Source organism: Bombus pascuorum, chromosome 14, assembly GCF_905332965.1.
Source record: "Bombus pascuorum chromosome 14, iyBomPasc1.1, whole genome shotgun sequence".
Classification (NCBI taxonomy): Eukaryota; Metazoa; Arthropoda; class Insecta; order Hymenoptera; family Apidae; genus Bombus; species Bombus pascuorum.
This window is the reverse complement of record NC_083501.1, coordinates 9,058,806-9,075,729: the sequence shown is the minus strand read 5'-3', so window position 1 is coordinate 9,075,729 and position 16,924 is coordinate 9,058,806. Positions and strand designations below refer to the sequence as shown.

At 39.0% G+C, this 16,924-nt stretch overlaps 1 protein-coding gene and 1 long non-coding RNA gene across 3 annotated transcripts in view; both read left to right on the top strand.

The window, feature by feature from the left end:
* LOC132914077 (protein slit) overlaps positions 1-16,924 on the top strand; it is a 633,186-nt gene that overhangs the window by 90,414 nt on the left and 525,848 nt on the right. The gene's annotated exons all lie outside the window — the stretch shown is intronic.
* Positions 3,577-16,924, top strand: part of LOC132914080 (uncharacterized) — a 134,950-nt gene continuing 121,602 nt past the window's right edge. The window contains exon 1 of the long non-coding RNA XR_009659508.1: positions 3,577-4,086. This is a non-coding gene — a long non-coding RNA (uncharacterized LOC132914080). The remainder of the gene's footprint in view (positions 4,087-16,924) is intronic.

The window sequence follows — 16,924 nt, the reverse complement described above, 5'->3', positions numbered from 1 at the left end:
GACTCTCCTTTTACAAGGGTCGAGAAACGCTTTTGTTCGAGTGACATCGACATTTGCTCAAGAACAGAAGAAGGAACGTGATTCTTAGTTTAAGAGGAGAGGACAAACACGCCAAAAGGATGACCAATACTATTCACTTTGCCAAGAGGGTGGAACAAATTGTTAAGTTGTTATGTGACAGACGATGATCTTTTAAGGGACTACTTCTGACCATACTTAATATAATACTGTGGTATCGCTACGCTGTTAGTATATACGTTATTTCTCTGTATGATTAATTAAAGATGTAATTAAATGCCAGTAAAGTTTGTATTTCACGAATATAAGGATTATGTAGTTAGCAAATTAAAATTCCGTTAGATTTAATTGAACATATTTTGTAAAATTACATAGAGTCGCGTGTTAGATTTTATTCACTCGATTAATCCATTCTCTCAAACTTTACTCGACGAGTGAAGAGATGAAAAATGTAATAATATGCAAAAAGACAATTGTGATAACGTGATAGCGATCGTCATAGTACTGAATTTTCAAACTGTTTTCTTGTACAGGGTCATGCTTTTCCCCGCTTTATTTTTCCACGTGTATTTTTTCAACAATCGAATGCTTTAACGATCTACCGCTATTGAAACAAACGAATCTCTTTTAAATAATTTTCTATCGAATCGAATTGCTCATCCGCCTTCTCCAAAAGTTGGAAAATCGTCAAAAAAGCTCACGCGTCTCTCTTAATTAAAACAAGCGATTAAGACATCGCGACACGAAACACCAACTCTTCGAATAATAACAATGTTTCTACATTCTCGATTCGCGTGCGTGGCCAACTGACGAGGCACGATAGCAACGGCACGTGCGTGCCAACTATTGCCCAGCATGGACGTAGAAGAAATAAGGAAATCGTATAATCCGAAGGAAGCAGAGTGCCGCCCAGGGGAAAAAAGACGATCTAATTTATTTTTAAAATCAGGCAAGGTATTAACGTTCTTCGCGCCATACATACGCGTCCAGATAGCCGGCCCCCGGCGCTTACATTAACCATTTTTATCCGATACGCGGTAAAATGGTTCTCGTGTAGTTTTATCAGCCACAGGTACCAACCGCGTGTGCAATTGATACGCGTGTAAAGGAATTTAGTGGATTAGGATCGGCGTGATTAATCGGGATTGTCGCTTTATTCCGTCGCAAGGGGGGAATTCGAATGAACTACCCTAAGGGGACACGTGTACCGCGATCCACAACGAGCTCGTACGATCGCTCGAATTTTTGAGTATCGTGTAAGGTACTTATGTACCGTGAGTATAGTATGGCGTGGGAATGTAAGTTTGCCTTGTTGGGAATTATCTGTTAGGGAAGTGGCACTGTTTCTTGAGAACTAGATTGTAGCTCCTTCATAGTGTAATAAAGTTAGGAATTAAAACAGAGGATAAGTGTGTTCCTTTTTTTTTTTTTTTTTTTCAAAAAAGTGGGTTATGTATAGAGAACATAAGATACATAAGATAAGAATAATGTAATAATTTAATGACACAACGACGCGACACTTAATTTTATTTTGAATTTCCAAACTTTCATGAGTAATTTTATATCGAGTTTCGTTTGAACTGCACTGTGATAGTGTTAGATGTAAGTTCTTCCGCTGTAGTAAAACAATACCCTTGATGTACTAAAAAGAAGATAGAATTTTTTGTAAGATCTGATAAATTCTACTTCATCATACTTCGCTACCGCCACTTATGTCAACAAACCTGTAAATTCAAATTCAACGGAATTAAATGCAGCTTCTGAACTTTGACAACTTCGCCCACAAAGAGATAAAGATCGTATGCATGCGAAGAGTAAGGAAAATAAGAGAAAGGAAAAAGCTAACAGCGATGATGGGGAAAAAAATGGAGAATATTTTCCAAGCCCGTGGGATATGAAACTACCCCAGCTAACGGACATTACGAAAACGTTTGCCGCCTGGTGTACAAATATTAGCGCGGCTATTATTTCCTGTAATTATCCGCCGCAAGAACAAAAGTCCTTGCAACGATAATTTACCCTTATGCTCGCGGCCACCCTTAATCGTTATCGTATACGAAGCTATATTCTCGCAGCGCAGCCCCCTTTTCGCAGACGTTGCGTACAGTACTTGCACGCAGCCTCGATGCGTGTAACGTGCAAGCCGCGGCAAACAGTTTTCTCGTGTTTCTCTAAAGTTGCACTGGTATACTCAGGGATTCTAGCGAGAGGAGACCACCCTCTCTAAAACGGCTGATTCTATTAGCCAGAACTCCTGTTTCTGAACTTCATTTGGCGCAAGAATGTTCATGGTTGTTTTGCCGCAGCTTCCCCTTTCTACTTCGGCTACTTTAGCTACTTAATGTACGGAACAACCTCTGGCTTTCGATTATTCGATATTAAACGAAGAGTCTCGGCTGCATGGTAATGAGCATAACGAGGTGTTACGTTTTGTGTGAACTTTGGCGGGGCTCGAATGCGAATATCTTGAAATATGAAAAGATGAAAGTGGAATTTTGAAAATATATAGGACCTCTATGTATTACTCTATGGTGTGAGTACATTGTCAAGGTCCGCTTAAAATACTGTTGGGAGGAAATAATAATGATAAATAAAGTATGATTTTTAATATTGCACGATTTCTATTTTCATTCTTGGCGTACAGTGTAATATTAGGTAAGTTCTATTGCGTATTTTACGGAGAATTTATGTATTATAGATCTTGCGAGTACACGATTATAATGTAGTAATTTCCGTGGGTTTGGGACACGTCAATAGCTATTGAAAGTCAGAGCGGGACTCCATTCCCCTATTCACAAGTGCTCATCGACATTCCCAAGCTTTCTCAGCTCTCGTATAAAGAAATCGAGACTCAAAGAATAGTGTTCATATAAAATCCATAAAAAGAGTTTCATTTCCTCCAATCTTCTTCTACTCGAAATGTCAAGCATCTCTTCCACCGTCCAATTTTTCTCTTCACAATTTCAGCGACCCCCGACCAATCCAAATCCTTCCGCATCAAAAATTGTCAAACCAGAATTGCGAAGGTATACGCTTATTGTTCGAATGTTAAAAACAAGATTATTAAGCGAAATAACGTCTTCTTATTTTCTCAAAATAAAAAAACTAAAGTCTAAGCTTGATCCATAATAGAAAGATGTTATACATTAGAACATTAGATGTCGCTGGATAAGTACAGATCTCACATCTTGCTTCTTCAGAAAAATGCACTTATGCTATTTCTCTAGTCTCCGATTCTTCCCTTGCATCGATGAATTTAAACGAACGAAGTGCGACTTTGCCTTGAAAGCTCAAACTACGAAACAAAAGACGTCATAAGTTACAAGTAACGAAATAACCCTTTCGTCAAAGAGACACAAAAGTCCCCATCACGCTTCGCGAACAGAAACACACCGCCGATTCTCGATACATACTTCCCGTCGCGGAGCAGCTCTGGCATACGCATTCGTTTATTTTACGTGTCAGAAATAGATCGACAGTGAGCGTGAGAATTGGACAGCGGTCCTGGAGTGTGTTTGCGCGCGCGCGTAAGAGCGTGTAAGAGTGCGTGCCCACGCGTTGAATGCCTCAATCACTGCGGGCTGATTGTGCGTATCCAGCCGCGTCACGTAGCCTCCTCTTTGTCCGTGTAAAAGTGGACGCGTTTCCTCTCTGTGTGCGCTCGTACATTCAACTGTTTTAAAAAGGATCTAAATTGTCTCGAGGAACCGAACGAGAGAAGCAGAGAAATGGAGGGAGAGAAAGCGCCTGAAGAATATCGAGGGATCGCACCACCACCGTGCCGTTAGGAATCTACACCTCCTCTTTTGGCACTCTGCGGAATACCATTCGAAATTCGCATTATCGCAACGAGTGTACTTTATGAGACTCCGTGTTGCAACGAACGAGGCAACCGGTGAAACAGAGGGACGGTGGAAGTGGTTTGAAGAAGGTTGAGAGGTTCGAACGAAGGATTTTCTGGCAATCGTTGCTTGCTGAATGCAAAATGTGTGTCTCTTTAGGCTGCTGCTTGGTTTTTATCGAGATAGAGCGATAGAATCGTAGAAGCAGAGACAAGTATCTTCTTGTGTACGTATAATTGTAATTATCTGAATAATATTATGAAATAGCGAAAGTATCAGTAAAATAACAGCAGCACTGTTACGTTGCAAAACTCAATAGTATACTGATACTATGGAAAATTGACTAAGATGTGTCGTATGCAAATGTTCATACATTTCTAAGAAATAGACATATTTATGAGATCACCTAATATATCTTTTCATTTTTATTCGATTTAATCTTTCTTTTTTAGAGCTCGGTTAGCCTGTTCGATCGCATCTGTCAGGTGTAAGATCGGTGAAAAATTATAGATACTCGTTCTTCAAAAGTATGTATTAGCTAGATAGCCGAGGAAACGAGTGAATTGAATTAATGATGATTTATTTGACACATGATCGTTAGGTCGTGTACAAGTATCGATGATTACCTATGATAGGATTGCTTATGAGCTGCAAGAGATTTGAATAATTTTATTGGAAGCCTCGAAGGAAGGTGATTGACTCGGAGTGTCATATTACGTTACTTTCGATTAATTTTGATCATTTTCACCAATGATAGCTAATAAATATCGAAACGACGATAAAAATAAAATCTCTTCTTCATTTTTATCACGTGAAATCCCTTCGAATGAGAGAATCTTTAATGGAGTTTGACGCGCTTCCAACGGTAAATTAGTGAATTAAAAATTCGTTTCGCTGTCCCATAGATAAACGAGGAATTTAAAACATCGTTTAACAGCCCTTTATGTAAATCCGCCTCTCTACCGTCGCTTGAAACACGCCGGAAGAGAATTCTCATTGTAACCTGATACACGTGTATCGCAATAATGCTCACTTTCTTCCCTTTCACCTTTGATTTCCTTCTCGGAACGAAGTACGGGGGAACCGTGTTCGTCTCATTGCGACGAATTACGCATAATTTGCCATTCAATCTATTGGTTGTGTCGGATGACAGCCGACTATACCGTGTGACTCACTGATCAACATATACAAACTTCTTTGTCGCGATAACGAGTTCCTGCGTAAGCAATCTAATTGCAAATTTCATCGGGGAATATACGTACATATAGATACGCGATACACGATGCAGATTCAGAATCAAAGTTTTATACCTTTTAATCCGGACACATTTGCTGAACAAAACGAAGCATAGTAGCTTCGATGATATAGCGAGATTTTAAATTAAAGTTTTGATTGCAGTATACTAAATATATATTCATGTGATCTTAATATCATTTATTTCACTTTTTCCATTATGCAATTATTACTAGATCTAAATGGTTGATTTTTCAAGATTCTATCGGACTTTTAGAGTTACACTTCGATTATATCCCATCTACTGTACGTAGGTGCTTAAGTTTGTCTTTCGATACATACGTATATTAAGTATAACCCATGTATCAGGCGATACAGAATTTGAACATTATCGTAAGATCTTAAATAACTACGAATTGCATTACTACGGGCACTTACGTAAATGTTTTATTAATCCACTCGATACGAAAATGGGATATGTTGGAATTTTGAACAGGATTTTAAAAGAAATTTTAATAACCTGAGTCTATCAAGAAAGAAATTCCAGCAATAAAAAGAGCAACGCGAGAAAATTTTGAAAGGAATTCCAGTAACAAAAAACGCAAATTCTGCTAATTGAGGAATTCCAGCAATAAAGTAACTGGTATGAGAATATTCTAAGGAGCGTTCTAGTAACGAAAGACAATTCAAAAACATGCAGAAGGGAATTCTACAAATAGAAAGAATAGAGCAGTTTCAGTTACAAAAAATATATACGTTATACAACCAGTTGGATCAGTCAGTGGCCATTATTTAGTGATCACATTCTTCAAAATAGTTTTGCGCAACGGTGTGACTACCGCGAACATTTTTCAAGCTTCTCTGCTATTTCTAATTGTTTTTCTGGACAGTTTCCATTTCAAATACGTGACAGGCAATAATTTATCATACTGACTTCCCCTTTGGTACTAATACCAGCCGCACAATTTCGAGAGTAAAATAAAGCACAAAAGTCGAAAGAAAGAAAGTACAATAGCACGTCAAGAAAAGAGTAATCTTACCAATATAAAGCATAGCTCGGATATACTAAAAAATAAAAAAGAAAAAAAGAAATGATTCTAGGAATAAAAATCCAACATTAAGACGCGAGGGAAGAATATCCAACTATTTGAAGACCAAGTGCAATACGCAAACCGCTGCCGATGGAAACGATCAAAATCGAGCACAAAATTTCAATCCGTGTTGCTCCCTTTTTTCTCTGCCGTCATCCGGCTCCGGGAGCAATGTAATTTCCCCGGCCTTCCTCTCCTTATCTCGAACTTTAATTACTTCGTTTTATTCCGAAAGGAGGGTTCCATAATGAGAAGTCGACGGCGATGTCTGCCCCTTCTGTCATCGGCGTTTCGTTCTGCCAACAGGATGGAGAGCAGGAGGAAGAGAAAAGAGATGAGACTTAACGGTTGGAAAAGGCGGACGATGAGAGACGAACGGCTGCGAGAGCTAACTTCCGCGTCCGGAGTCCGGGCTTCCGGTCTTTCCTTGCAGGGCGTCGTCTACAAAAGAGAGGCTGCGGTGACCAGTTTTAATTAGCCTGAAACGCGGCGGCGATCCACTTATTGAAACGACCGAAAGACCTGTCCCTCTGGCCGGATCGGTCATTTGTACACCGTCTTTCCTCGCTTTTATTAACCCCAGCCGTCCCTTCTCGTCTCGTTCACGGCTGTTCTGCGTCTTGGCTCGTTCAGCCGCTCCAATATCACCGTTATTGCACTCCGCCGCCTGCAGTGTCGCTATAACGTGGCCCCAAGTGTGTAGGTGGTTGCTCATCTAGCTCCTCCCTGGTTCGATTTATTTCCCTTTCTCGTTCCATATACAAGAGAAAGAAAAAGAGAGGATACCGTTCTCCATCGTGCTGCTTTATTTCCACCTGCTCGGTGTGTCCACAATACGCGGCAATAACCGAGAAATCGACGGTTAGCTCTCGATACCGCACCGGTGTCCGCCCACCGAGTCTCGTGACAAAGCTACGCCGAGAAGACTCTTTGTCCGGCTCTGTCTCGTGCCTTTTCGTGGCTTTTCTTCTTTCGCCTTTCTTCCTTCACCATACACAGATCCCTTTCGCCTCTGTTCTACATGACACGCGCAGCTCACGACTTTTCGCTGCCCGATCCTATCGCTCGATCTAAATCAAACTGCTCGTCGCGTGGAACGAACGCAAGTCAGTTGGTTCGACGTGAAGTTCCTGCGCCTGAGGGGAAATTGTGTCCCCTTTTTCCATGGAATCGCTGTCGAATCGATGCTGCTGATAACGTTATGAAGATACGACCGGGGAAACTTGTTACCGAATGAATGGGTCACGGTGTAGATGAATGGAGCTTCCGTCGATCGGTTGTTGTGTATCTTAATGAAACTCTCTTTCAGTGAACAGGTTTAAGTTGTTCTCTTGAGGAGACTATTGTGAAATTTAGGTGTTTTTAGTCTTGGGTGAGTGGATGGATTAGGAAATACAGTGACGAGTGAAAGATATTTAAAACATAAGTGATACGAAAATGTACTACAGCTTTTATATTTAAAGCTAAACTTATCAACTCAATTTTTTATAAACTTCTTAATTTTAAGATTCGATAGATTCGGCATCTTTTTACTCTTTAGTATTACGAAATTATTACGATGCTATTTAATCCTAAATATTATTGAACATTTAGTACACTGATAATATTTATCTCATGATAATCCTAAATAAAAATGAGCTAATTTATTTTGACATTTGTACAACCTACTTTTATATTTTCAACTTACATCATTTAGAATAAACTCTACGACCAACGATTTCTTCGTTAATCACAACAAAATTATTTCTATTCGTAATATTCATAATTTATAGCATTTCTTTCATACAATAAGTCAGACAAATGCCCAGTCTCATTTCCACGACATAAATCATGCGTATTTAAAATAATAGAAGGTATAACCTTCTAATTTTATAGTACACTACGCAACGGGTATGTCGATATTAATCAATATACTTTTTTCTGTTTCAGGTAAGTTCAATGCACTCACACTCTACTTACGCGGCGATCCCCTACCAGCGGTATGTCAAGCATTTCATTCAGCCACTTTCTCTTGAGGTCCACTTAATTCACAATTCCGTTTCGATCCAAGTCTCTTTTTCCCCTCTCTACTTTCGCGTCCACGTGCTTGATGGTTTCCCACTCTAAAAAAGAAGGACCATTTCCATAGCTACAAACTCGGTAAAATTCATGATCGTAACGTCGTCGTATCTCGTAAAATACTGGCCAAAGCCGGAAGACGAATCGGATGGCCAGTCGACGGTAACTTAATAGAAAACCCCGATGTCCATAACCGATGTTCCAACGCTGGACACGCGGTATCCATCAGCTTGAATCGTTCATCTTCCACGGGCCACTCCTCTTTATAGCCCAGAGAATCGTTCGACGAGCGATCGTTTCCTCCTCGTACGGATCGTATTTTTACGACTAATTTCCAAATTCATTAGCACAATTTACGACGTCGGTACGTACGTTGGTCCCGAGTAACGTGATTCCGAATCGGTCCATTAGTTCAGCTCATCGATTTCTTATAAACGGTTCCAAGGGACTTCGATCGTGAAATCCGTAGACCGCGAATTTTCATTAGTCTATGAAGGGTACTCTCACGAGTTTAAAGTACATAACTGGTGACGTGGTGCGCGTGAGATATTGCACGTTTTACGAGTTCCGATTCCGGCACGATGTAATGGAGATAATGGAAAGCATTCCGCCAGCGCATCTGGTGCTGGCCGCTTGTGGATTTTTCTTTTTTTTTCTTTTTTACATCGACTTTGAGAGAACCGCGTATGCAATTTGCTGAGCTTAGTTTTCGATCGATATTTTTGAATCGTGGTACGTATTGGACTACGATACGACATTTCTTACCAAAAGGAAAATAAACGAACGAATTTTATTTATAAAACACCGGCCCAAAAAGACCAAATATTACTACGTGCAATTTCACTCTTATAGACTCTACTAAAAATTACCTTTGATAATTAACGATTGTGACGAACAATGGTATTATTGGTATTATTGGTATATTGGTGGTATTATTAGATAGGACACCAGGTGGTCAAAGTTCCTAAAAAGAGCATCATTTTAAATTAGAAAAATGTACGTTTGAAAAAAGCAAAGTTAGGAATATAAACATACTTAGATGATGATATTTATGAGTCAATTTTGATAACGACACAATAAGTTCCTAAAGAAAAGCGGAAAACTGTCGTTTCATCATCGAAGATAAAATCTGTAGCTGTTAACGACTTTGGCAAAAATGTAATCTCGTTCCCTCAACTTATACTCAAATAGTTTGGAATCGTCAGTTAAGTACTAAAAAACTTGTTATTTCCGACCTAGTACGTATTAATAAAACGATATAAGAAACGAAAATTCCACGCGACCAATACAAAAGGAATATCATAGTGTATCATAGAAATATCAACATACGCACATATTAGACACACAAGACTCGAAACGAGCATGACACTGACAGAAGTTCCTCAGCTAACTGATATACGGAGAGGAACAATGGAATAAGGAAGGCATTGGTTTCCGTGCGCCGTCAAATTTTTCGTCGTCCTGCTTCTCCCACGCCGTTCCATTTCCATATGAACAAGCCAGTGATTCGATTGTTCGTTTTTCATAAGCACACCGGGACAAGTGCATAAGCAATGCAGCCCGGTAGTTGCAACACTCGATGCTATGCATGTTTATTAACGCTGGCCGCACCCCTCGCCATGCTCTTCCCTCTCTTACTTCCTTTCTTTTTCCAGGTCGAGATACAGTGACTCGAGAAAGTATTTGAACATCCGTAGAAACTTTTTATGAATACATGATCCGTATCATAGAATGAACTCTGTATTTTCATCGGTGCCATAACGAGACTCAACTATCGTGATTATACATATCGCTAACATTTGAAAGAAAATTGAGAATCTACATACACAGAAGTTACAAAATATTTTGTAACTATACATTTGAGCCATTCATTTACCAAATCGATAAACTACACGAAACCAAAAATAGAGAGAGTGGAATTGTATAAAGAGAAGATGTTTTATGTAACATGTGAAATATATACAAATTTTCAGAATCGTAGGTAGATTTGTGTACTAGAATGTTAAGAGCTCGCGTAATTCTTCGTTGCAGCTTTAAAATCAAGCTTCGTTCCTCCTAACTTATAAAAAGGAAACTCTGTATAAAAGGGATTGACACTATGCCAAGCGAAAACAACCGCCACCCGCAGATGTTATTAAAGTCAATTTTCATAATTCCCATTATTTACGTTCTGACCACCCTCGTAGTTCCAACCTCAACTCTTAACCTATTCCACTCAGCGCGCACTATTTCCTTTCATTGAACGCTATTTTTCTCATTCGAAACTCAAACACGAAGTCCATCAACGCCGATAGAAATTATTCCACGATCGTTCGACAGTCCCTGGAATGATCGGTAAGCGATGTGTCGCGGCCAATAATTTCGACACGTTCACAACGTAACGGGCCACTTAATTTCCACGAGGGAGATCGTAATGAATCACGGGCCTCGGTCACCGTGAATAATGCTGGTCGAATGGGCAGAGGCGGTCAACAAAATCCTCTGTATGGTGTCGTGGCGAGCCGCCGCCTTTTTCCTCGACCTCCTTCATAATATAATCTTCCCGCGAGTAGTTACGATCTCGAATTACATTATAGATGAACCACACTGTGGGACGATCCGGCATATTTGTCAAAAGAGATCCGGGCTCCTCTCCGCTCTCGTATAAGATTACAGGCTGCGTGAACATTGTCCGAACACGTGTGTCTCACCACTTTTCGTCGTGCAAAAGGCCGCTCGAACGTGCGAATCAGTATCGTGGTTTCGTTTTCGAGTCCTGGATTCGCCAATAATCGATCGAGATTCAGCGTTTATTCAAGGATGAGTTAAAGGTTTAGTTAGGTGCAAAGTTGCCGTTGCACATTTTCTTTATCGTCATTATAATTTCGCTCGATAGTTAGCAGCCGTCGTTGCTTTTTGGACGAAACAGTCTTTCTCGTATATGTTTCTGAAAGGTAATCGTTATCTCCAAAGTGAATGGAACAGGATTGGTTTCGAAGGGTGGATAACGGAAGATGTGAAACAAGGTTCTTCTGTAGTTTCTAATGGTTTATCCAATTCTTTGAACAATTTTCTAAATTTCAAGTTGAGAATAGTTTGCGGTTTCCTGCGGTGTGTTCTTCGTAATTGTAAATCTAGCTTTTGCTCTTCTTTCTTCATTTCTTGGAGAATATTAAAAAAGCAAGAATAATTGCTAATATCGATTACTATAAGCAAAAGTATAAGTCAAAAATATGTGTTACAATAATTACTTTGCTAATATTCTGATTTCATTATAAAAAAATGAAGTTCTTCGTAAGTCGTAAACATTCCTAAAATATAGTTCAATTTAGAATTTAGATTGAATTTAGACTAATTTAGATTTTGAGCGATTAATTCATGTAATCGTAACGTTAAATTATTAATGACAAATGATGTGTGCAATATCTTACTATATAAATAAGAATTTATAAAAGAAAATCGTAAATCCGATGAACATTTATTATGATAGTGTTTGCGGAGAAAAGATTTATCAAAATTATGATTACGTTTAAAAAGTATCATTTTCTGCATATAGCAATGTTTCTTATTGCTAAATAGAATAAAGAAATTTTCTTTCTACAAAATTCACTAATTTTAATAGGTAAATCCTTACAAACATTATTATTCGATTATTATCGAAGTTTCCGGAATCTATTGATAATCGAAGCTTTTTGACGGCTTTCTGCGAAAGCCTATCTGCTCATTCGACCACAAATGGTGTTGTGAATCCACGGCAACCGCAAATGAAATGGAAGCGGTCCACCGTGTTATCGAAAATCCATTTTTCCGACTTTTACGTTGCATTCGATTGCGAGAACCTCCTCTTTCATCCAACCTTTAACAGGCGAACCTTCGACTATCCTACTTAATCAAGATCTATTAAAACCTAATTACTTTTAATCCATCTTACGAATTTCTCGAAATTCACTGTCATTTACGGGACTAGTTCCAGCTACGAAACGACTCAAGTTCTAGCCTCGTCAGCGAGAATCCAGCGAGCTTGCTCGAGCAGAAAACAGTTTCCAAAACAAGTTGAAACTACCAGAGACAAACAACTTCAACCGCTATTTCACCAATTTTCTGGCAAACCGTGAAAGTCTTCGTATTCGTTGTTATCATTTTCGTTACAAAAATTAGAGAAATTAAAATGTAGGAAAATGTATCAATTTACCCCAATATACTTTATTCGTCTAATTTATATATAATTTTTCGATATCAAATTAGGACCACGTACAATCATTTCGCTTTTCCAGTTACAAGATCATATGTCATAAATAGTAAATCGTTTTTGGTTGTCCAGATTATTATTAAATGTGCAAATGGTACAATAGTAATTATACGATTACTTTGACATATTACTAAAGTATGTGGCAGAACGAACAAAAACGTGAAATTTCATTTCCTCCAATTTGACAAGAAAGACGAAAACTGGAAGAAACAACAGTGTACTCGTTGAAAGGAATAAAAATTACGTACACATCATGAAATTGAAAAATTGACTAACACTGGAATTGATCAACGTGATTTCTAAAAAGCTCGCTTTACTATGTACGTATCACTTCATTTGCAACTCTTTCAATTTTCACTTTACTCCGTTATTATCGCTTCGTTCATGGTTACAGTAATCCCAGTTTACGATCATTCATTAAAGATACAAATTTATTACATCGGTTCTACTTTGCCGAAGCGCTTTAAATTCTAATCGAGCTTCGCTCCATCACTATCCCTAACCTCCTTACCATTTTACGATTCATTCGAAATTCACTAAACGTAAAAGCTGCTACCTAATTTACTATCACCGTTAATCTAACTGCCTTAACTCTTCTAAACTTCGATCGCCGAATGTCAAACGTTCGAACGAGCAATTACTACCGAAATTACAAAGAATCAGTGTTCTAATGTCTTTTGCCCTTTCCATCGAGCACGAGAAACGATTGTTCTCGAATTCGCCCCCGACCTGTCATTCCAGAAGAAAAAAGGGGGAAGGAGCAAGTTAAGGCAATAACGAGTCTTTGGACAGCGTTAACCCGAAATTAATTGACCCCAATCGACTGGTCGCAGCCGGTCGTCGGTTCGCAACGCGATTTGTCCGGCACATCTGCCGAATCGAGCGTGCGCTCGAATTAAGTTGGAGCGAAATCGTGGCCCTCGACGACTATCGACCGTCTGTCAGTTATGGAGGCGGAAGAAGAGAAGCTGCAGATGCTCTCTTGCTGCTCGTTTTTTCAATAACTTTGGTCCAGGCAACTCTGGAAACCAATAGGCGTAAACGAATTATACTAGAATTGTTATCTTTGTTAAGGTATCGCTTTCTTTGTGATTGTTCGATTTATAGCATAAAATCTTTAAACGGGGAAGAAATCAAATTAGACCCAGATTAGTCCAGTTGCGCGGAAAACAATATTGAGTTTACCATTTAACGCGATTCACGAGTTTATAATTTTTATGAGTGACAAAGCTTTGTGTATTATATAACATTGAAAGAATAAAGGAATACAGTTATTACATTACAAAAACCAGTTACATCCTCTTACATCGAAACTTTTTGTACTCTTTCTCCAATCTCAATTTATCTATCTTTATTCTGATTGGTACAAAATGAGGACAACGCTATTCGCTTTCGAAAGTATAGTAAAGTAATAAGCATAGTAAATCTTCTAAACCTTGTAACTCAATTTGTAACTCAATCCCTTCTTAACCTAACGGCAGGTATAGGAGGATCACAAGACCATCACTTAGGAGCTATAACAATGACAATCATCGTAGTTACTTTTGTCAATTAATTTTGGACTTGTACGTTATTTGATAAATACAGCGTAGGAACGTAATAACAAGCCACTGAAAAGACAAACCAATCAATCTCGTTTTCCAAGAACTTCTTAATTTCATTATCGGCTAGTGTTCAGTCTAGGGGAAACCAAATTAATTCAGCTTCTTGTGTATCCTATTATATGGTACATAGTATTAAAGTTACGGAAAGTTATCAAAGAAAGCTTCGCAAAATTTAATCGCTAATTTTCTCAAGGTAACTTGGAATTCCGGCAAGAATTAACAAAACCTTGAAGACTAACCTGAACCCATTGTCTCGGTACTTCGATCGGAGTTTCGGGGCTAATTTCTTGGCACGCGAAACAGCGCGGACTCGCCAAACACGGGGAGAACCTAAAGACACGAACGAGAGATCGTCTACGCGGAAGAGAAGGAAAGACACGTTGGAGATAAGGTCGAAAAGGTAATCAAACTCTCGCGCCAGCGTGGCTATTAATTACTGCCTGCCGCTTACGCGCCACGAATTCCAAAACTCTCGTCGTCGTCTACCCCCGACCTGTGTATCGCATCGTCTGAAACTCGACGCGGGCGTCGCGACGCCCGGACCCAGCGGCCCACCGCCAGCTCTCTTCGCGAGCTTTGACTTTATAATCCCCTTCTCCCCTACGGCAGGCTGCCTCTTCACCCCGCGGAATGAAATTCCGCCTGACAACCGAAACCGTCTGAATAAACATGAATGCGAGAGCGCGGCAGTGTCGACGGGCGCGACACAGCTTCTCGCGTAATTAGCGCGAAAGACGCAATTTAGTTTGGAGAACGAGTATCTCTCGTTGAACCTCGTGAACCTCGGGATAGGCGGTTGCCGCTGTATGCTGCCGACGTTTATTGTTCTCACCAGCACCGCCTGCCGTTTTGTCGAAGTTGCGGCTTTCCTAGCCGCGTTCGAGGCTTTTCGCACGCGCGGAGGTTGTTGAATTGGGTCAGGAGACTGGATCGGAATCGGGCTATGGTCTAGGAATTGATAGTGTGGTTTATGGTGGTTGTTTTTCCGTTGCAACGGTGTTTTCCTGGTTTCGCGTGAATCAGGCTGACGTTGGGGAAATTGAAATTGGAGGTGAAGATTCGTTTACGAATTAAAGTGTTTCGAACAATTTGTGACGTGATATTGATCGTGTTTCTTGATTGTTAATTTTTGATGGAATGTTGAATGAGAGGAAGATTATTTAGATATTGAGCTACTTCAATTATGAGCATACTTCATTAATCACTGTGTAACACGTGGTTATATTAATTTTGTAGGAAAATATTTAGACTTTAATGTGAGATAAATGTAATTCCTTTGTTCCAATTCTTTTTACTTGCTTGATCTAACAGATTTAAATTTTAATGAATAATGGTGTATGATAGGTGTAGAAAGATGATTCAGCTTTCTTTTATTTATGAATAGAGTCTCGACTCATATTCAAAGATTCCATGTTAAATTAAATACGAACGAAAATTTATTTTTCCTTTGTAATTTTAAAGAAGGTATGATTGCGCAAGTGATTGAAGCAGCCTTTTAATCGTTTGAGATGTTTTAATCATGTATCAGAGTAAAGTAGGTCGAGATTCTTCTCAAAAGAGTGATAGAAGACACTTGCCTTTGTTGACGGTACGCTTTGATTTCCCTATCTTTGAGAAACAGTCTTCAAGTGTTCGCAAACGTTTCACTCTTTGAAGATCCTGAGTCGATTCACCTGCCATAAATTAGATTGCGCCCCTTTCGAGTGATATTGCCAGGGCTGAGTTATGAAAGGAACGTAAAAGAACGAACGATTGGCACATAACGATTGAAAAAATATTTCATGACACCCTTATATTTCTCTACCCAATTTAACGTCTCAGTTCCTCCACTTTTTCGCTTGCTCGCCTCAAAATTATATTGCGCTAAAAAGCTCTTCTAAGTTTATTAAAACGGAATTCGCGTACCTCTGTATATCGTGTATTTTTTAACGTGTATTTATTCATTTGTCTTAATTAACGATTAGCATAATGTTTTAATCTTACACTTACACGTTTCTGTATCTAATTTATTTCTTGTCCATACAAGTATTTTAATTGTCGAACTTTTTCTCTATTTCTTTCATATTCAGATTCTCCATGTACATTTTTGTATTACAGATTCCTTTAATGGAAACAGATCGATATAAATTACTAGTTGGTGATAATAGTTCGAAAATACAGACAAATTACGAGCAACGTTTTAAGAATAAATTATCAAATATGAAAGTTATGATAACATCGAATCCTGACTGTATAAATCTTTTTGAGATAGAATTTAAATTCTGTATTCATAATTTCGCTATTTCGTTACTTCTCAACTATCTACTCTCCTCCATCCTAAAGATGAATATACATCATCTTTTCGACGATCAAAAAAATATTACATTAAATTTATATACTTCTATATTTAATTTACTTTTCACCAACAAACGTTTCACTTGTTAAAATTTTCAGTCTTTATTCTTTATTCTACGCTGTACTTACTTCAACCACTTACTTTCCTTAACCCGCTAAACTTACTTCGAGTATTTATTTTCTCTGAAGTACAATATACTTACTTCATGTTATTATCCAAAATACAGTCACAAATCTATAAAAAAGGATTTGCATATCGCAATTTCATTGTTCTCATCAGTCCTCGTCCGCGTGTATCTGGAAAATCAATATACACCACTCATCCGGCTGAATCCCTCGGGTTATCCAGCGCGATAAATTCAAAGATAGACGCGGTGTTTAACTCCGTGTAAGGGGCGCGATCGCAGGGCGGACTCGTATATCGCGTCGCGGCGCCTGGAATCGGGATCAAGTTAACCGTACCCCTTGTAACAATCGTCGAGTGCTGCGGTAAGCGCCTTACAGGATGTACAACTT